Below are 23,118 nucleotides of genomic sequence, written 5' to 3' on the forward strand. Positions count from 1 at the left end.
ACTGCTGTGTGTGAGTTTGTGTGCGTTTCGAATTATATAAATGTTGCAAATACGGACAACTTGATGACAACCGGCTCAACTTAGGCGCGCACGAAATCAGCAGCTAGCCATGGCAGACTCGCTGGAATCCGACTAAGCGCTGAGGGGCATCTAAAGCCGGCAGCGTTATACACGCGCTAAGTGTTTATTCAAGCGAAGTCCGTGAAAGCGTGTGCCTGCGCGCATCGGCAATGAAAGTGGTCAAGCAGCTTGCTGCACGCATCCCAAACCAGATGCCACACAAACGCACACGCACACATAGACACTCAGTGTAATTACGGACAAATAGCTGCCTCATCCATAGCCGAACTCTGCCGGCGCAGACCACGTCCAGACAAGCCAAATAAATGCCGCTGACAGGATGTTGGACCCGTTGCGGCGAAAAGTGAATGTTTGTTTGGTCAACCGAAAAATGGCACAACAGCCAAAGAGCGTCACGGTTTATGTAAGCCGCGAAAATCGAAGCCTCAAATGTTGACAGTGAGTGTGGTGCACAACTTTCATGCTTGCATCCTGACTTCATCTTCTTCTTGTTGGTTGGTAGCCAGCCGAAGCTGCGCAGTGTCGTAATGTCTGGCAGCAAGTTCAACGTGTTTGTCGTGAAAACGAAATGAATATGAATTAATTCAATTAAATAAAAAATAAACAATTTGGTTGTATTTGGGTTCTCTGGAGTCATAATGCGGAACCTGGCATTTTTTGAAGATATGATGAATATTAATTTCCTCTGATCAGTACTAGTCGATTTGTCAGCAAAACAAAAGGGTGATCCAAGTAGCGTTACTTTTTGAATAGCTTATTTTGACAAATCATGCGTGAGTTGTGTCAAGCTGTCGTGTTATTTTTGTTCAGTATTGTTAAGCATTTGATCATGGAAAGACTTCTGCCTGCACAACGTTTACAAATCGTTCAAATTTATTACGACAATTCAAGATCTGTAAAGAATGTTTTTTGCTAGTTTCGCTCAACTTATGATCAACATAAGCGGCCTAGTGAGCATACTATTCGCAACACCATTACCTATCTTCAGACCCAGCATTCTTTGTCGGATAATATTTGACCGAATAGACCACGTATAGCGCACGCTGAAGAAAATATGAGCTCTTGAAAGGTTCCAAGAACATCCGACGTCAAATTTGCGCCAAATTTTTTTCAGCGATGATTCTCATTTCTGGCTCAATGGGTATATACATAAACAAGGGAAATTGCCGCATTTGGGACGAAAAGACTTGCAGAGATTCAAGAGCGGCCACTTCATCAAGAAAAACAACGATTTGTGGCCGGCGGAATCATCGGTATATATTTTTATAAAAATGATGCCTGCGAGAACGAAATCGTCAAGGGCGACCATTATCACGGCATGTTAACCGACCATTTGATGCCTTAAATTTAAGCTCGTGATCTCGTCGAAATTTGATTTCCTCAAGACGATACCATTTCCCACACATCGCATCAATCAATGGATTTATTTAGAGAAAACTTCGGAGAGCAGTTAGTTTCACGTTTTGCGCCGGTTGATTGGACACCAAGATCATGTGATCTCGCACCGTTGGAGTTTTTCCTGTGATGATATGTCTTAAGTCTATGCGGACAATCTCGCTTCGATTTAGGCCTTGGAGCAAAACATCACGCGTGCCATTCGCCAATTAAAAGTCGAAATGCTCGCACGAGTCAACGAAAATTGAACTCAACGGATGGTCCAGCTAAGACGTAGCCGCTGCCAAATATTTAAAAAAGATATAGATATTTGAAATAATATATGCCAAAGAATGTTCTTTCGAACGAGAATGAACTGTCCTCATTAAATTTGAAGTTACTGTGTTTTTCCTTTAAAAAGTGGAGAATCTCGAAATGGATCACCCTTTAATTAACTTCATGTGTCCCTGTTAGAAATAATCAAATAATTTTTGGATATTCTTTTCAGTAATAGATCGCCTAAAGTCGTCATAATAAAGTACTAGGATCATTATACTGTCTGTCGGATCATCCTACTAAACTTAGGAATCAAAAGTTGTGACTTTCTCTATTTTTGTTTACGACAAAATGGATTCTTTTTAGATGAAAGCTAGTTTGGAGGTTTTATTTGTATGTACGCCATCGCTGTTGTAAGACAGATGCCTGTTTTTACCATTTTTAGGCGGTGATTCAGAACGGCTCTAAATGTCAAAACACATCCTAATTGTCAAAGATTAGTTTGATAGCTCTAGCTGTGGAAAATTATAAGGATCTGGAAAATTTCCGATATACACCAATTAGTCGCTGCACAAAAGTTATTGGCTAATGATTGTTTTAAAAGTGGACGGCCGGTACCATAAATCGAAAGGAATACTCGTATACCGCAGAACCTGGAAAAAATTATATTATCAGCACATATTTACTGTAAGAGGCTTCAGTGCCATCTAAATTTATATTCCTATGGTTTTCCAAAAGATTATTTATAGTAACTGCGTACCTGGAAAAATTTTATGTTTTTTTTTTACATAATTTCGCTTATCAAATATAATTATGTATGTTGTCGAACATAAAAAGCAAAAAAAATGTAAAGTCGTAGAATTCTTGGACTTGGTTAAAATATCAGGTTGGTTTACATAAAAATACAAATTTTTGAAGAAGTTTCTGGCCATAAAATATAAGGCGCTCAATGTCGCATACTTTAAATTCTTACTCTGCCGCTATTTCTGCGTTGATTCGACCTTGTCACGCATTCCTTCTGACAAATTTGTTAAAAGTCGCAAATCCGTTGGCATTAGAATTTACATTGCTGCATAATTAAATAACGAGAAAACAATCAATTAAGTCTGCCTCTGCAAGAACCGTCGTCTTTGCTTGCAGAATGTCGGCGACACCCACGCACAGTGCGCTCACTAGCCCAAAGCAAAGACGCGCCTGAACGCCCCATATCGCACCGACTCAGCCAAGCGCCGAGCTACCAACTCACTTGTCGAAGCAATTAATAGAATATCAACAGCACATACGAGTTGTAAAGTGATATGCGCAAGTGTGGAGGCACTCGAAGAATACATAAAAGTTCTCATCTCACACACACACGCACACTTGCGCTGAAGTGTGTTTGTAATGGTTATGAACATAAAATTATGGGGTTTGTTCAACAACCTGTCCCGCTGTGCTGCCTTGAACCAAACAGCTTGTTGCTCTTAATTCAATTACATATAACATACACAAACACACACACACACAGACTCTTCTATTTTTATTTTCATTTTTTCGCGCTGGGTGTTAAGTTAAATGTTAAATGTGGCTTTTGTACATATTTGTAATGTCATTATTCTTGCATCGGCCATGATTTCGGTTTTTAGTGTTTTTTTTTTGTTTTTTTGCCGCTCATTCGCCTCTGAAAGGCGATTCTTGTTTGGGTGCATAGATGGCTCTTGCCCGAAATGTGATGCTGCTTTTAAAGCGTGACTTGCTGGCTTTTAATGTTAAGGGCAATCTTACAAGCGCCAGTTGCTGTCGTTAGGTGCGCGCATAACAAGCGATATATTTATGCTTTTGTAGGCGTAATGAGACGTAATTGAAGTCCATCGGTTATCCCAGTAGACATACATAAAACCAATGACATGTAATTGCCACTTAGTGAATTGCAGCTTATAAATTTTATTATTTTTTTAAAGAACTCAATATGGTTTGTCACAAGTTTGTCGCTTAAGTGTGTCTATTTCAGGCCCAAGTTTTATTTGCTGGATCATGAGTTCGATTCCCCCAAACACCATTTAAACAAGTAAGGAAGGAGGTACGTTCAGTTGGAGCCGAATGTTTTATACTCTTGCAACTTGCAAGGTCCAAAAAAGATGCTTAAAGTTGAACTTGAAAGTATCGTATATTTCCGCGATTACATCCATTATAATTATGTCTAAATTTTGTCAAATATTCTTACGCATTGACCAATAAGTGCGGTGTAAAGTTAATCGGAAGCTCGAAAATATGTATGCTGTATGAGAACTGTTAATGCGATTTAACTAATTTTTGGTTCAAGTTGTGATCCGATTTTGTCAAATTTTGGCAATAAGATGAAATACCTTTCGGACACATTTGTGCAAAATCTTACTCAAGTGATCTCTCTGCCCACATTAAGGCTTGCCTCTCCCTAAATTTTGGGCTTTTAACGGGCCATTGCCCCATTCGTTTCCACGTAGTAAGGCTGGGAATCCTAGCCATCTGCTGAAATTGTATTAAAACAACTCAGCACTTCCTTCTTGACTGTCTGCAAATTGAGAGACCAAGCCTTAAACTCTTGGAAGCGCATAACTTCAGACATTCTACCGAACTTGACGGGAGTGAAAGTTAAACGCTTGGCAAATTTGTATTGGCTACAGAGCTTTTTGCTAATTTATAAGTTCGAACACAGGAGTCCTTCTTTTCAATGGCCTCACAAAAGACTACATATAGTAGACCACGTGCGACCTTTGATCAGTCATCTAACCAAAACTTACTCTAATAACTTTATTAATGTTTCATTTGTATATTGAAAAGTGAAAACATCAGATGGTTGGATAACCCTACACTCCAAACTTGGCTGAAATTGGTCAAATAGTTCCTGAGGCATACGATTTCACTTAAAAGTGGGCACTGCTGTGCCCACTGTTTAATTTTTATTCGAATATACATGAAGCCTTGCTTGTTCTCCTGGTTATGAGACTTAACGCTTGATCTTCACATCGACTTTCTTTTCTTGAGTTACCTTCAGCGATTTGGAAGTTATGTACAGTCAACCGCTTAGACGGCGGGGCCACGCCCCCTTTAACCAACTTTTAACCCACAAGTGCCTCGCCTGTACTTAATTATTCTTAATTTAGTTCCTAGTTATAATACTTTTTGTATTTTTTGGATCATTTAGTGGCTGATTTTTCGCATGATAATGCTTCGATTACACCCATCTACGAACTTGTCCTACCTTTTTTATTTTTTAAAGAACGCGTGTACAAAGTTTCATTACGATATCTCTATTTTTATTCAACTTACAGTTTGCACATGCGGATGGACAAACGGACGGTCGGACGGACAAACAATCACTGAGATTTTAATTCGTCTCGTCATCCTGATCATTTGTATTATGTATATATATAGGTTTGGGGAAAGGTTCTGCGAGACCGTCGCTAAGCATTACATTGCAGCGTCAGCTTAGTCTATTGGGTCACGACATTAGCTCGCTATTCGCGGGTCTAACATCACTGCTTCTTTGCCGTACGGCTCTTCTCAGCTCGTGCAGTGTTACAGCTGTCGTCCATACTTGTCTCGTTTGCAGCATATAAAGCACTCCAGCTGCAGTTCCTGCCGCTCTGTTGTAAATATCGGGCAGTAAGCAGAGCAGAAAGACCAAGTAACCCCATTGTCATGACCGTACCTATTAATGTACTCTCTAAAGCATTCATGTCCTGTTAGAAACTGCGTTATGTGCATGTCTCTCTGGCCGTGCTTTCGTCTGTGCTTGTACATTTCCGATTTATCGGTACGTCCGTTTCTCTTTGCTGCTGTGGTCCAACGATTTTGCGATTTCTGTACTTGACTTTTCGAAACACAGGTTTTGCCATTCTTGCATATGTTTTTTGCATTAATGCTGGTCCCCTTACAGCGCAGCATATATTAACTTTGGCCAAAAGTGCTTTAATGCTTGTTTTGGTACTCCTATGTTGGCCTTGATCCATTTATGCAGCTTTTTCGCACACTTCCTCAATGTGTACTTTGTAGCTGAGTCTCGCGTCTATCATTACACCAAGGTACTGTAGTGCTGATTGTGTTGTAATGCTATGTCCGTCTATATTGAGGGTGATATTCTCGAGGTTTTTCTGCTTGTAATAAGTCATTGCTTGTCGGGGCCTGACTGAAAACATACATTCGAAAAGTTTTGAGATATCAGATTCCCAAAGGAAACTAACAAATTGAAAATTCAGTTAGTGGCACGTTCCATGGCAGCCCATAGGAGTAAATAAAATCCAAATTCCAATAAACATCAATGCACCAGCTGCCCCAAATATTAATTCCACTTTTAGAATTCAATCCTTCCACCAAAAGCGGCACTCAAATCTCAATCAGCACAGCATTTCAACGCCTGAAGTTAATTTGTGATCATAAATTAGTATGCAGCAAAATTCACAACAAATATTTTCGCATTGCGTAAACTCAATTGCGAGAGGCCCAATAAATTTTATCAGAACCAGTGAGTGTTACGCAACGGCAATAAAATAAGAAAACATTAATTTTAACGAGACTTTTGACAGGTTTGCCAACTTCTAGAATGCGCATAAGAAACGACCTCAAATGTGGACTGCGCCGAAGCGGTGCACGCGCTGTCAACTGCAGCGCAACAATGCGGTTTATTTGCATGCAGGCAGCGCAGCAACCAAATGTCGCACATAAAAACAAAAGGTTAAAATAAAAACAACAAGAAATTAAAAAAAGCACCTCAGCTAGTCTAAGCGTCTAAGCGCTCGTTGAGGAAAGCCATGGGAGCGCCGCCAGTGCAGTTGCAAGATGCAAGCAGCAAAGCTTTCTAAGCACCAGCATGCCGCAGAGAGCAGCCGACGACAGCGCGCGTGAGCGCAAGGGTGAGCTTGAGCCGGCGCTGGCGAATTAATTGCCGCGCCTGCATTTACACAGGTGCTTTTCGGATGCCGCGCTGCTGGCTATACGCGCTTTGCACACACGCACAAGCGCTCATGCACTAATAGACACAAAAACAGTACGGGTGCGAAAACACGCTCTCCAGCGAACAGGTTGCCGCCGTATGAGCTTTGCTGACAACAACAAACAGTATACAATAACCCGCCATAACAACTACTCACAGCTCAGTGGCGCGCTGTAGCAACAAAAGCATTCCAAGCGCATTTTTGTAGAAAAAGCAAAAGCAGCAAAAATCAGCGCGCTCGCTTGCTGTTATGTTAGTTTCGCGCATGAATACCCGTTCGCGCGGCGTTCCGTCAGTCTGCGACGAAACCTTCAAGTGTTAGCAACACAGCAACTAAGCAGCGCGCCAGCCAAAGCAACGAGTTTTACTTCAACGATATCACACCGGGCAGTCGAATTGTTCGATTTAGTTTTGTACGCGCACCATTATTATCTGTCTGTCGGCCAGTAAGTCGGCGCGCACGCGTAAACCCGAACAACGGTAATATTTGTGAAGAAGTGATGCTTCTGCTTTTACTACGCTCTTTTAGCGGTGCTGTTTGAGATCTTTTTCCTTTGTGCCGCATTTGTTTGTGACGCGAGTTCATTGATTGGCACGCCGTGTCATCTCGTCAAGCGGCGCTGACGCATGCGCAACCTAATTGAAAGCCATCGGCAAAGTGAAATGTGTGTTTTTCTTCGTTTGCACTAAAATCCAGCGATTCTGTTTTCGTAGACAGTTGACACAAACGGAGAAACACAGAAAATTGCAAATTGCGCTGACAAAGTGAGAAACTTAAGTGGCACGCATATTACACTTGCGCTTTTTGTTTGACGATAAATATCTGCTGCAGTGGAAAGTGTTGAAGTGTGGCATGTTCGACTCCCATTTGTATTTTGTGAAAAAAATTCTTTTGTGCTGCATTTGCAATGGGCAAAAAGTCACTTAGAAATTAATATAATTTTTATTGGAAGTGAATAATAAAGGAAGTAATATAATTAATTTTGCTTGTATTGCAGTAAATGGAACTGGAAGGCTCAGAAAGTGAGACCTGGCATTATTTGTTGCCAGTGAAAAGAATGGCTTAGAATTCTTAATTTATATGGTTAATGAAATTCCAAAAAAATTTGAATTGGAAGCTTAAAGTGTAAATTGTTCTACGAGAGAGTTTCGAATGGATTTTTTTAAACAAGTGTATTCATTTCATACTAAAACATTTTAGCCAATTTTTTCATTAAAATATTTTTGTAATTTAACTTAAATCAAACATCAACTTATTTTTTTGCATTTGTACTAATAAATAAATAAACAAATATGTACCATTTCTGTTTTCTTCAACTTCCCCATATTCAAATTTTTTTGATTAAATGAAGCATAAAATCTCACATTCCCAACACCATTTGGTATGACACAATGTGTTTGGGAGTGCTTGAGATATACGACTACAGCGACATCTATTGACAAAATACGACTTTTTCGACCAATATTACCAGTACCATGGTAGATAGCTTTTTAAAACAAAAAAATCATACTCGTATAAAACCCATCGGAAACGGAAATAATAAAAATTATTCAGTTTTTGGCTAAACTGCGAGTCCTATAGAAAAACGCTATATGATAATGTTATAGGTAATGAAAATGTATATATCGTGTATATATAGACTTTTTTCATATAACCACCAAATTTGTATGAAAAATTCAAATAATATATTTTTATTTTTTTTTTTTTTTTTTTTTTATTGTTTTTTTTTTTTTTTTTTTTTTATTTTTTTTTTTTTTTTTTTTTTTTTTTGCAAAGGCTTCTGCACTAATCTTATATACATACTGAGATGTATGTTATTTATTATAGTAAAGGCTTAAGAAAAGATTTCCTCGGTAACTTCAAGTAATTTACTCAAATTATTAATTCTCTTACCCAATTTATCATAAAGGTCGTTAGCTTTGTACTTTATTTTTTTCTATTAGGCTTCCAATAACTCGTGAGGCAGACATTAATTCTTCTGTCGTTATAATACCAGTCTACAGAATATGGAACTATTTACAATAAAACTGGACCTCACAAATCAGCACACACAGTTTAAAATATTTTCGATTTCAACAACCCAAAATAAGCAAGAAACAGCATCTAACACCACAGTAGTAACTTAACTGTAAACGTGCGTTATCAGCCAACAAAAATTAATTGAGAGAGAGAGACAGAGTTTGAAAATTTTTCTAGGACTCCGAAAAATGTTTGATAGCTCCTAAATAAATTAAATAGACAACGCTTTTTAAGCAATAAAATAAAAGTGAGCATGAATTGAGACCAATTGAGACCAATTCAACAGATTCGAACTGTTTTCAAAAAAAAGTTCTGCTGGCATGCACTTGACTTCCTTTAAGGAATTTCTTTTCATGAAAATATTGGCTTTTCTACTTCTTCAAAGTTTGAGTTTTCATGCTCTTTTATGAGGTTCATAGAATTGTTTATATGGTTAAAATATTATTCATTTTCCTTGCGATAAAACGGAAATCACATACGCATTTTCACTTCTTATCTGCGTTTCTTCATATTAGTCTTTGACTTGGCTAAATTTTCTATAATATTTTAACTTTTTGAATATTCTAATTAAATTATTTACCACTTATCCTGTACTAAACCGAATTGATCGCACATTAGAAACACAAAATTCAGCTGACATCACTTTTAAAGCAAACAATCAAAACTTAAAGTCTAGCTTCACTTCACAGTACTTCACGTTTACTTTCTGAGCATCTGCATCAGAAATGAACTTAAATTTTTAAATTTCTTTACAATTTGCCTTGCTTGATGACTGGCCTTTCCAATGTATTTGCTAGTGTTTCCCTTCACCGCTCGTTGCCAAGTAAACATCAAATTAAAAATTCATAATTTGCTGCTATTGAAGTATTTAAAATAAATAACACAATAATTTTTCATAATTTTGTGATAATAACTCATTAATTGGGCCGTAAGAGCTCACCTTCATTCCCAGCTTGGTGCAATATGAGGGCAAGTTCGTTGCTTAAGTCTTTAATTTTAACAGCGACACAATGGAGACAAAGAAGTGGTAAATGATGAGCAGCACTAAGTTATTGCCACATTTTCGGTATTTGTGGATGTTTAAGAGCAGTTTAAGGGACTGTAACTGTGAAAGTTTGCTTCTTGGTTGTTGACTGATGAGAAGATGTGAGAAAGAAAAACCCAGTTGGTGTTCGAAACGGCGTAGCTGTAGATTTTCATTGCTAACACACAAAGATTATACAATTATTAAAAATCCAATTTTTCGCAATAAAGTTAATTATATTAAAATGTAAAATTAAAGAAATTATTCTACAACAGTTCTGGGAAATAAATAAGAAAAGCCAATGCAGTGTGACAATTTGACTACATAACAAAGTATTTTGAAGTACTTTTAATATTCAAAAGAAGCATTTTGCGCCCAAAAACCACACATCTAATATACAAACGCTTATAGTTGACTTATAGCATTTACGAGTTGCCACAAATGGGCACGTTTGTGCCACAGCTGCAATGATCAATCTGCCGAAATGACAATTGCACACACGCTTCAAATGTTTTTTGCCCTCTTGTGCTCAAACAAATGTTAATTACGACCTCATTCGGCCTTATGAAGCACATTAGCAGCCGGAGCACACGAGTGGCAAGCAAGAATCTGTGCCACAACTGCCAAATAAATATGCAAAAAGAGTCAAATATTAATTGCAGATATGCGATGCTGTGGGCTGATGGCTGTGCCTCCATGTCGCTGAACGGCTGAATCCACCGAAAGCCGAAAATACTTTGTAGCACATATTTGGTTCCATGTGTGTGTGTGTGTGGCTTAATTTGCACGAATTGCTGTCAAAGGCAATCGCGCGCTGCTGATGGCATTCGAGCTAGCAAAAACGATTTCGGCGAACCCAAAAATTCTCGCAGATAATTTGCTGCCAACAGTGAGAAAACTCACACACAGGGAAAAACAAATCAAAACAACGAATCTTAAAGCTCTTAGTGAGGTCATTTGGTTTCAGAAGCAACGAAAACATATGGCGCATGAAAGACACTGGCACATAATTCATAGCAATGGCATAATTGGTGCCACAAAACTCTAAGTCGAAGACAAAGAACTGTGAGAATTAAATGTTAATTTCCGATGTAAAATTTTTCGATTTATTTGGCGAATTCTGTTTCCTTTTGGTGGCTTCGCTTACCAGCAATCAAGTTGTGAATGAAGTGCTTTTCGCATTGGCATAAACAGATTAGCTGCTGGTGGCCGAAATTGCAGGTGGAAACAGGTGTGGCGCCGCGTACACTTCCCCTGGCCACACACTACCATACTGTAAAGTCAAGCAAATGGGCAGCAAATCTCAAAAGCCTCCAACACAGGTTGTTTTGACTCCAGCTGCCTAAAAGCATAATTTATTTATCGCTTTATTTGCGAATAGCCAAACCAACAACAACTACATTTTAATTTTTTTCTTTCGTTGCAAGTGCTATAATTGAATGATTGTTTTTAGGGAGCATTAATCGTTACAAACAACATTGCTGGCACTTGATTACCGTTATTTTTATTTTTTCGCTGTGGCAAATGATTGAATTGGCAAATTGTGGCAGTAAATTTGTTTGATTTTGCTGGCTGTGCATGAAATAAACATTAAAAATTAAACAATTAAATGATTTTTGAAAATCGAAAGTGTTTGTTTAAGTAACAACACACCGCAAACCACCTTACCTTGCCTTGTGTATGAGCTGGCTGCATGGAGGCCCTCAATTCGGTTTATTAGCTTAACTTTCATTGTATTCCGTTTCCCACACCCAACGTTGCGTTGCTCCACTTTTGCTTTCGCATGACAATAGAAGGTGCTAAATGCAAAAAAAGTGCGAATAACAACAACAACGTGCGCTAAATTCAACTGCTACTCCCTGGCCATTAACGTGCACTGCATGTAATAAGCGCACATTGTTGTCCAAGCCGCACCTGTTGTTGTTGCTGGCATGTTTAGCACTGCCGCTTTTGTTGTTGTTGCTTTGCAATTATCGCTCACATTGTCCGCCTCACTCTTCGTTGAGTATTTATGCGGTATGTTGCTTTTGTTTACATTGCATGCTACGACGCTTGTTGTTGTTGTTGGCTTGCTGATCAAATAATCTGAATTGTGCGCTTGCGCATGCGCATGCGCGCCGGTCATGCAATGTCCGTTTTACGTGCGCGTGAAAAGTGAGAACTGTGTTGGCGTGCAAGCGAAAGGAAAACTGGAGTGTTAATAACCAACTGCTGATGGCATCGCTCCCCGCGCACAGATAAGATTACATAAGTATTGAGAATGTTTTGCTGACTGCGGGAAATCTTAAATGGATTTAATTACTACTTGTATAATGCACATTCCTTTGTTAAACAACGCAATTATAGTAAAGTGTGGTCGGTGGTTGTGACCAAAAAACCGTCGATTTGAGATCACACTCGTTCAGAGCTGAATACGTTGCAAGCAGCAAGTTCCATTGATCTTAAAGTCATAGATATCCTTCCAATAATAGACAAATGTTTAAGCAATTTTTGAGCCCGTAAGCCAACGCTTTAGTTAAACCACTTTAATATCTATTACAGTAAATCAAAAAAATCGAATGTTTCTGAAAAATTGGTTGATAGACACCTCTAAGAAATGTTCTCCAGGCATGAGCCCTCAATTGTAACGGGAAAGTCCTGCACATGACGATTTTCTATTTTTTTTTTTGTTTTTTCTTATTATCCGATAGAAAAATTTATATCTCGCTCCCAGCTACTTGAAAACATGTTTTGTTTAATAGATTTTGTAGGAAATTGAATGCTCTACAAAATGGTCTCTTACAAGTTTTTCGTAAAAATAACCGTTTAAAAGACATTAACGATTGAAGCTTGATTATTTAAGGCAATTTGATTTTTTTGTGTGAATTTTATAACTCAATGAAAGAAATGTCATTTTAAGTTGCAAAGCTCATAGTCTTATAGAAAATTTACTGCTCTACAAAAACGGCTCCTTTTTTGTTTCTTTTTCGTTTTTTTTTTTTGTATTTTGGGAAAAAAATTTTACCCACCCTAATTTTATTTAAAATTTCTTTTTTTTTTTGTTTTGTTTTGTATCTCACCCTAATATACATATACATATATACCTTTTCCATCAGAAAAAAAAATCGTCCAGTAATTTTATCCACAACTGTGCCTCGCACTCATTTAATTATGTACATATTTATCCACTTTTTGTTTTGAAAACTTCCCGATTTGCAAAAGAATTCATTAAAATGCCGATAGCATTTTAAATACTCAATCAACTCCCACTAGTACTTTCAGTATTCGCCCAGCAGACGTGTAGAAATCTTAAAGTATTCGCCAAAAGCGAATTTTCGTGTGCAGCAACGCCGAAATGGGCGAATGGCGAATTTCTAACCCAATTACGGCGATAAAAGCTTTGCTTACAAATAAGTACTTACATATTTTACTTATTTTTTGTGAATAATTGTTTACAAGAAAAATAAACGCGACTGCAAAGTTGATATTAAATATGCTGAAGTAATATCGAAATATTGAAAGGAAACCTTTCGAAAGTCACGTAGACACGCTGGTATGAAAAATAAATAAAATTAGAATCTCAAAATTTCGGAGATGAACTTAGTTTCGATTTTGGTTTAACTACTCTTCATACGAAATTCGGAGAGCTAGCAGAAAAAAAATTCTTAAATAACACGCATATTATCCAGCTCCTTTGCTATTCTTGTATTCTAAAGAGGAACGATTTGATTGTTTATTTGAATTGAATGGGCTCCGAAAGTATTTGACGGGTTTGAAAAACTTTTTCACCGTTAGGAAGCCACACTCTTTGTCATGAACAGAGTCTATAAATATTAGAAATCTTTACTAAAACCCCAATACCATGATCCGAGGTTAAAAAAACTAGCTAAAAAATGCCTTATATCGCGTGATCCGCGTGTACTTTTGAGTATAGAACAACATAATGTATTACGACCTCGCGGAACATACAAATATCTACAAAAAATACTGCGACCGCTTATACATAACTGTTATAGTTGAGTCACAATAATTGTTCTTTGATTTAAGTATTATACAGAAATCAAACTACGCCCCTTAAGAGCTCTTTTTTTGTACAATATGATTGAAAAAAAATGCTTGGTACTCGAAACTAATTCAATACTTCTACATAATTTTTTGAATTACTCAATTCGGACATGCCATTCAAAAGTTATCACAAGGGCTGGAGGAGCTCATAAAGGATGATTCCTTTCCAATCCCTTTGCGACCACTTGTTGAGTTTTACCACGCTTGGACCATGAACATGTTCGCACATTATTGTCGTGTTTGATCCGGTCCATTCCATTTTTCACAGGCAATTCATGTGGTACCCAAACATCGAGCTTCTATTTGTATTCAGCCTTTTTCAAATAGTTCAAACCCGTTTGACGCTGTACGTTAAGTTCCTTAGCGATGTCATGGTTACTTAGGTGACAGTCTTGGTCAATCTTTTCTATAATTTCATCGACTTTTTCAACGATAGATCGACCAGAACGGAAGCGAACTATTCTTTTACTACATGAAATGATGCAGCATCGTCTCCGTAAATTTCTCAAATTTCATTGTTGGCTTGCGTGCCATCCTTTCCTATTTTATACAAAGATTACAAAATTTAGCGAATTTCTCCATAATTTTCACTCGTTTTTGAGCAGCTATAACTTTTTTTCGACTTCCCGAATTTAAATTTTTTTGGTTAAATTAAGCTTAAACCTCACCTTTCCAAGACTATACGATGTGCTTCATCGCACTGGAGATATTCGACTGCAACGACTTTTTTGACTATCCAATATCTAAATAAAGTATTAGCAGTAAACGAAAGGGAGACAAAGTAGAAGTAGTATTCGTTTTAAATGAAATTCAATAAAGTATTTTTTAACTAAATCTCATCCAATTAATGTCCATTGTTACTTAGATTATCTAATTTATCGCTTCAAAAGTTAAAAACTAAACTCCAACTCTAATCGTTTAAAAGAGACTTAATTTTAAACACGGAAAAGCAATTAAAATGGTTGCCAACAAATTACAATACTTTGGAGCTAAGAAACTGTCGATTACCAAAATAGCTGGGCAACAGCAATTATTTGAGATAAAATGCAATTAAAAACAGTTTATTTTCGATTTTCTCGCGGCGCCTGCTCTGGATAAGCGGAAAATTAGTAACACATGAATGTTTGGGTTAGGCACACTGGCGACCGCAGAGAGGAGCGGGCGGTGCGCAGAGGCGGAAAGCATGTGCTGCGCAGGCGCACATTTCCCAATTTCGAATGCACCAATTAAGAAACGCGACTAAACCGCGGTAATAGCGGCGAACCGAAGACAGCCGCGTCGGAGCACCGCATGCCAATGTCCAGTCCACGCTGGCGCTAATTGCCGTGCGGTTGTTAGGAAATTTCATAACAATTTTCGTAATTTAGGCAACAGCAAGAAGTTGTTGTTTTACTTTTCTTGTTTTCTTCGTAGACGTATGAAAACAAATACCGAAAGAGACAGTTTTTTGAGAAATCATTAACCTTTATACGCGGCAACGGCGACAAAATTGCACACCAAATGCGCACTGTTGTTGTTGCCACCTGTTTCGAAGCCGAAATGGCTGCGTCCGGCGCGCCACGCTTTGCAGGAAGCAAATCACAGCTCTTACCATGTTTTGGTTGTTGTTGTTGTTTTTATTTTTGGCACGCGCTGCGATTTGCTACAGTTTTCCTGCTTTCTGCGCTCGCTTTTCATATTTCATTGACGCTTTGTATGGGCATTTTGCGCGGCTATCAGCTCGACTGGCTAATCGGCTTAAGTGCTGCCTGCCGCTGGCTGCTCCGCTTATGTGTGTGTGTGCGCTCTGAAGAGTGCTTGCTAACGCCTCGGCAGCGTTTAGTTGGCGCTGCCCGGTGATTAGTTGGTCAATGATCTGTTGTTGTCATTGCCTGTTGTTGCTATTTGCTGTTTGTTGTTAACTGAGTTTATTTCACTTTTCCATTTTTTGCAAAGTCCGGCTTTTTCTGCAGAAGTGCATGTGTGTGTGTGTGTGTTGCCATTTCACATTTCTCTCGTTTTGCTTTCAGTTTTACCCGCTTCCGCGTACTTTTGTTGCGGAAAAGCAGGAACATTTATTTCCAACGTTTATTTGACAATTGTCACTTAAGCGTTTGGCTGTCAAGTCATTACTGTCACTAAAACTTTGCAGGAAAAGCGGCGAAATCACTGGGAAACAGATTTTTAAGCACTTTTCAGCGAATGAATATGAGTTTGTTTGCTCATTTTGTTTTTGAAATTATCTTTTAGCACGTCTTGTTATTGTTGTTATTGTTGTATTTTTGTAACAGGTGCCGTTATGCAACACTGTTGGCTTTTTATTTATTTTTGTCATAAGCAAAGCGTTGCAAATTTACTTTATGATTATTGCTTGGTTTAATTGTTTTTTTTTTACTGCTGCCCATCACCCATTAGCCATGCCACCGTCACTTGCGGTTCGGTTTGGTTTGCATAGCTAATTAAATATTGTAGATTGTTTCAGTCAGCTCTAAACAGTGTAATATTCAAATGTTTTTTTTTATTTCATTTAACTTTCGATTTCGTTTGACGACTCGTTTATTTGAGGTCTTAGCGTCCTTTAAGAGTTTATGACTCTTATCCAAAACTTTCACTGTCAAGGGAGTTAAAATAATTTTTTCTGTAATATTTTTATTTTTGGAAGATTTTTTGTATAATAAGTAAGCAATATAATCTGTCTGCAAATATTATAAATAAACTATATTTTAATAATGAAGACATTTTCATGCTTGCAAAGCCTAAGCTTTATTAAGAGACACTTCAATACTTCAGTACAATATATGTGTATAGGGATGATGTACTAAAATATTTCTGAAACTTTATTATACGAAATTTAAGTAAACTAGGCGAAATTGTGCACTTGACTGGTATATTATTCAAGAGATTCTCATACAAGTAACATATTTAAAATAAAACGAACTCATACAATGAATATTTGAAAATATTTTTTGTTGCTCTGTATATCTTACCGAATTTGTATGCTTTCTTGTCTCTAGAATACGAGTTTATTCATGAAAATATTGAATGTGCTCTTGTTTTTATGATAGTCATTAGTAATTGGATATATTTTTCCTGACAATATTGGATCAATTTAGGAATGATAAAGCAATATTTTTTAAAACAGTGTACATAAAAAATTGTGTTAGAGCGTTTTGCAGAAAATGTATCAAAATTTCGAAATTTGGTATAGAAAAATATTATCCGTGTTATGTCAGTTCCGGAAAGTTGAGCTTGGAAGAGTTTAGTGTTGATACCAAGCAGCAAATTATGAAGAAATTCTACAAAATAAGGTACAAAGTTTAAGATTCCAAGATATGAGTATCAAGTTTCTTGGATAAATTTTTTCATAATTTTTTTAATATATTGAGGATAAGAGCGAAGCGAAAACATCAGGATCTGCAGAGTTTTCCAATAAGAGTGATATGATTAAAAAAAAAACGCACTCATTGTTAAGTAAATTCAATTTAATGTAAAGTATATACATTCGATACAAATAAATTCTGATTATAACATCATTAAAATTGCCTCCAAGTCTTCTTTTGCTTGAACGAATTCGATGAAACCAATTCTCGAGCACTTTTCGAATAGTATGTCATGAATAGCACGTTCAATATTGACCTCAGAAGCTTAAGAGAGTCTGGTTAATTGCTAAAGTCCATTGGCTTTAATTAACCCCACAATAAGTAGTTTAATTGTGTTCAATCACAACTTTTTGGAAGCGATTCATTGATATAATTTCTTGATGTATCTAACATCCAAACTTTTCTCGAAATAAATCGGCGGTTACACGTGCTGTGTGGAACGTAGCGCCGCCTTGTTAGAACCAAATGTTGTCAAGATCAACTGCTGCAAATTGCGGTCATAAAAAGTCGGTTGTCATCGATCTATACCCCTCTTCACTGACGGCGAGCCAATGATTCCAACACACTAAATATCCAAACTCTCAATTTACATAAAAGTAATGTTATTTATGCATAATTCGTGGATTTTCGTCGCATCAGAATCGACAGTTTTGTTTATTTGCCGCGCCACTCAAATGAAAGTGAGCCTCAGTGCAAAAAATGATTTTCTTAAAAAATCGTTTTCGTTTCGAGTTGTTCGAACTCAGAATCGATTAATTCATGACGCTTACGTTAGTCCAGTGGCCTCAGTTCTTGAGTGAGAACAATTTTATGTATATGCAAACCCAACTCCATGAATGGTGAGTACATGTGGACGATTATTATGACCATCAATTGGAGAACGATTATTTTCAAAATAAAATTGAATAATCTGTAAATGCTTTTCTTGCATATATCTTTCCATGATGAGATTATAAACATTACTGAATGCAATGAAAGAAAATTACAGATCATGACATATTTAAAATGTCCGAAATCCGGTGATAGTGATGAAAGAAAGGTATCAAGGTTCATAGATCATCTCATTAAGACAAATTATTGTTTATCCTTACAAAGAGATTGCCAACTGGAAAATAATAAAGCTTATAAAAGGAGATACATATACATATGTTTTCGAAATTTTTTCTCTTTGATTAGACTCCGAAAAGGGAAAACGTACATACCTCTGGCTACTTGTAGACATTTAATCAACAAATATGCTACTAGATTTATAGTTGGCTCTCCGTGGATGCAATCCTTGACTTTCGCCTTATCACTTTAGCTCGACTTCAAACGGCTCTTATTTGACTACCCAGAGGATACTTGGTCTAAACCCGGAAAATAGATTGGAAAGAAGTTATAAAGCGGAATCCAATTAATTATTGGACAGCGCCTGACAATTAAATTTCTCAATATATAATATATATTGTGAACTATTATAAAAATTCTGGTTTTAGAAATATGAACAAAATGTTTGGCACTAAGTGTCTACGCACATTTTTTACTGCCACAGACCACCCAAAACTACGTTTTAGTGGATTATTTACCTTAAATCACAAATTTAAAAAAAAAAGTCACAAAATTTAGTGAGTACTTGCTGTCTTAGGATAGTCTATATACTGAAATTCGGGCCAAACCTTGTCTTAAGCCCTCAGTCTTTTTCCGCTTGCTTCTGGCTTTGAGGCACCGATTGAATTTTGGTCTAGCAAAATCATTTTCAGAGCTCTGCTTACCGACAATACAATCCACTGAATAATAAATTCGACAATTTTAAATATTTCTTATAACAAAAGTTTAAGACTAGAAGAATATCTCAGTACAATTCATTTAACTTTTGATTTACCAAAAGCTTAATTAAATGTTCCATCATTATTATTTTCGTTTAGTGGCATTCATGGCCCCATAGTAATAAGACTCTTCAGGCATAACCTCAAATTATATTCAACTCTGAAATCACAACACTAAAAGAGAGTGCTAACTATTTTACTTATCTTTCAACTTTACGACAACAATAACACAGCAATTAACTCAAGTGCCAATTTAGTGTTTCCATAGCACTGAAAAACGCTTCCTGCAACGCGCTTCGCCGCTTATCCGCGGTCCGTTGAAATCAATCGTTTTTGAAAACCTTGTTGTTGTTTTTTTTTTGTTTTGGTTGTGGTTTTTTTTTTATTTTTTTTTTGTTGTCAGTTCAATTCTACTTTGCATTGCGCAACAGCAACGCCTCCTCGACTTACATAAGTGTGGTGTGTGTTGCGCCTGCGCGGCGCACTTGTTGCCAAATCAATGTGGCAGTTCGCGTCTCGCGGTCTTCGAAGTACAAATTTCACGCGCGAAACGCGAAAAGTCATTCACGCCAAACACACATTGATGCATACATTCATCATACTATATATATATAGTATATGTGTGTATGTGTTTCGCAGAAGCACTTGAACTGCGCCAATTTTGACTTCCTCAATTTCGTGTGACGCATCGCGTTTCCACGCTCATTGCCTACACACACATACGCACACTAACATTCTTTCCACAAATCGGCAAATCTACAACTCATCTTATTGAGGCCGCAAGCTTGCTGTTAGAGTGAAGGGTCTCTGTGTGTGTGTGTGCAAAAGATTTAAATCAAAATTGCAAATCAAAGCTGTAAATCTACAATTGCTTCACGAACAACCGTTATATAGATACAAGCCAGCACGCATGTGGCACGCACGTGATGACGCTGTGCTCCGCCGTCGTCGCAGTCACCGCCCGCTGCAGCGCCTGCAATGTGGCGTGATTGCCGGGCGATGCTCGCATCGTGTTCCCGCCCGCCAATTTACAAGTGTGCAGCGTTTTATGTAAATCTTTAAAGTGGAGCCTCTTTCAACACTTTTCATTTCAGTTTGGGCCTTTGCGTGTTTTTCTTTGTTCGCTTTTTTATTGTTTTGTTTTTGTTGTTTTGCTACATCTGCCTGATAGCGCTGTTTTTGTTCATTTAATTGGCATTCCGATTCATTGTTTATCGCTTTTTTTCACTTTCGTTACCTCATTTAACGGTATATTGAACTCTGGCTTTTAAATGTCAAAGCGCTCAAGCGCTTGCGTAACAATCTCACGCTTTACACACCTCATTTGCCATTTTTACGTATGTGTAACGACAGTTATGCTTAGATACTCACACATACAAATGCAATATTTTTATAATTAATTTTTACAATTTAATTTTCTTAAATTTTTTTTTTATTAATTTTTTTTGTTTCCAAATATCGATAATCGATCGTCTACTGTGCTCGCTTGTTTGACTAATGAGCGCAGCGCTGAGCTCACCCAATAACACAAACAAAAAACAGACAATTCTTCTTCAAATTGTTGCTTTTGTTGGCTCTTCTCAAATCGCAAATGAGTTTCAAAGGTTTCTTCGTGGCGCGTCTCCAAACAGTTTTTGTTTGTTTAACATCGTGTCAGCACTTTATTTTGCTCTACTTGCTACTGAAACGCTGAGCTTGCTACTATTTATTTAATTTGCATTTAATTCCCTTCGCGGCCTCCACCGCCAAAGCCAGCTGTGAAGATGATAGTATTTCTTAGTTTTCTGCAGTGGCACTAAGCTTTATAGCTTTCATCTGATTATTGTTAATATTTATTTATCTTTTTGTTGTTGTTCTTTTGTGGTATTCATTAGGCCCTGACCTGCGCGCTTAGCTTACATATTGATTACGCATTGAAAAATCCGCTGAACAAACACCTTGTAAACAAGCGCTAATCACACAGTTGCACGCGGCTTACTCAATCGCTTTTTATTTCTAACACTCGAGCGCTGTCACAATTGCTCGGCAAGTGCGCGCTCATTATCATTCTGCTGGGCGTATACGCAACCTTTAAGTGGGGCAGCAAAACAAGTAGTCCGCATGACGACGCAAGTGAATGGCAAACAAATGGCATTATTCATTATCGCGTTGTAGAAATAAAAAAATACAGTTGCAATTACATACATTTTTATTCAAAGGATGAATGAGTTGGTTTGAAAAATAATAAAAATATTTATAAGAGGCAAGTGGCAAGTCGCATGACTCAGGCGCAAAGTACGTAACTGATGCATTATTAAACGGAATCAGAATGAAATGTAAATTTATGAAATATAATAATTACATTAAAATCTAATTTATATTATAGTACATTCACAAATAAAGTGAAAAATTGTGTATATAACAGAATTGTACGATCAAGATATGGAGTAATATTTTTCCCAACAATGGCAGTCAATTTAAACGATTTGACTTCAACTGTCACATCCCTTGCCTACCTACTAAAATGCTGGCCTACTAAAATAACCAACTTTGGTTCAGCAGTCTACTTAAAGTAGCTTAATTGCGGTTGAAAAATTACAGTATATTTGAATTAAATGAAGATTATCATTCAAAAAATTCTAAATTCTCAAATCACAAAAAACAAACAAATAAAAATATAAGAAACAAGCTTGCTCAGAAAAGCACGAGATAAACCTGACGTGGAAATCGTGCTCATTTAGATCAAAAAAATTGCCAAAACACCATCTAGTTTTGATATAAATATGCAGATTTCGGAGTAAAATCAGTTAAAGTCCAAGCCTAATTATAAAAAGATATCCACTGAAATAGTTTCCGATAGAAATCACGCTAACTAATCGAAAATATAGAAACACATACCTAATTAGAATAATAATCAGATAATTTCATGCTTTAAAATCGAATTTAATTTGCATAAAAATTTGATAATAGCTGCAATCACTTAGCATATTCAATCATATAGTAAGCTTATTATACGCTGAGACCCTAAAAGGTTGGGGTTTAAGGGCTTGTATGGAAAACTTTTCCATTTTATGAGATATTTTCAATGACTATATCGACAATGTAATCTCCGAAGAAATGTTTCAGATCGGATCATTATAGCATATAATACTCGTAGGCTGTCAAAAAAGTCTATATCGGTATTTTTTATTGAATTTTCAATGGTTCATAAAATTTTTTTTGGTGAGTCATGCCCAGCTCTTGACCGGTGCTATGGCTGCTACTATGCCGGTCTCTTTCGACCAATTCAGCGATTTTATCGCAATTTTCGACGACAGACCTTCCGAAGCGTGGCGCATCTTCGACCACCTCTACACCAGAACGAAAACGTTGAAACCATCGTTGTGCGATGGAAATGGAAACTGTATCGGGTCCATAAACTGCACAAATTTTATTGGCAGCTTGAGATGAATTTTTGCCTTTATCGTAGTAGTACTGTAAAATATGCCGTATTTTCTCTTTATTTTGCACCATGTTTGCGACGCTATAACTCACGAACGACTTAAAAGAAACGACAGTCAATCAAATACCTGTTAGCGCGTGAAATGAGCTTTCCAGGAAGGTATAGCATGACCCGATGCGACGAATAAACTAGAACTACGCGCTCTCAGCGCCAACTAGCGAAAATGCCGCTAGACTTTTTTGACAACCTAATATTTTTGAAGCGTATTATAGAAGATTGTACTGTCTCTATTAAGATCTGCGGCTCGAATTATTTTCCCCAAGAGTAGAATGAAGAAATCGCCCGATAGAGACTCTCCATGTGTGAAACCTCGTTTGGTATCGAATGACTCGAAAAGGTCGTTCCCAATTTCGACGGAACTTTTGGTATTGCTCAACGTCAGCTTACACAACCATATCGCTGCAGAAGCAGCTTTGAAATCGACCAAGAGGTGGTGTGTGTCGATTCTCCTTTCACGGGTCTTTTTCAAAATTGGGCGCATGGTGAATATCTGGTCGGTTGTTGATTTGCCAGGTCTAAAGCCACACTGATAAGCCCCGATCAGTTTGTTGTCGGTGGGCTTTAATCCTTCACACAATACGCTCGATAGAACTTTATAYGCGATGTTGAGGAGGCTTATCCCACGGTAGTTGGCGCAGATTGTGGGGTCTCCTTTTTTGAGGATTGGGCAGAGCACACTTAAATTCCAATCGTTGGGCATGCT

The 23,118-nt window shown here is 37.4% G+C and overlaps 1 protein-coding gene and 1 long non-coding RNA gene across 2 annotated transcripts in view; one reads left to right on the forward strand and one right to left on the reverse strand.

Moving 5' to 3' along the window:
- The first annotated feature begins 6,970 nt into the window (after positions 1-6,970).
- The window catches only part of LOC108971367, a 46,910-nt gene continuing 30,762 nt past the window's right edge, over positions 6,971-23,118 (forward strand). Inside the window, exon 1 of the mRNA XM_018937367.1 lies at positions 6,971-7,162. The gene's annotated coding sequence lies outside the window, so the exon portion shown is untranslated. The remainder of the gene's footprint in view (positions 7,163-23,118) is intronic.
- The window catches only part of LOC108971369, a 5,438-nt gene continuing 665 nt past the window's right edge, over positions 18,346-23,118 (reverse strand). Inside the window, exon 3 of the long non-coding RNA XR_001993546.1 lies at positions 18,346-18,475. This is a non-coding gene — a long non-coding RNA (uncharacterized LOC108971369). The remainder of the gene's footprint in view (positions 18,476-23,118) is intronic.

The sequence above is a fragment of the Bactrocera latifrons genome, unplaced genomic scaffold (assembly GCF_001853355.1).
Source record: "Bactrocera latifrons isolate USDA-ARS-PBARC rearing strain unplaced genomic scaffold, ASM185335v1 scaffold_34, whole genome shotgun sequence".
In the NCBI taxonomy this organism is placed as follows: Eukaryota; Metazoa; Arthropoda; class Insecta; order Diptera; family Tephritidae; genus Bactrocera; species Bactrocera latifrons.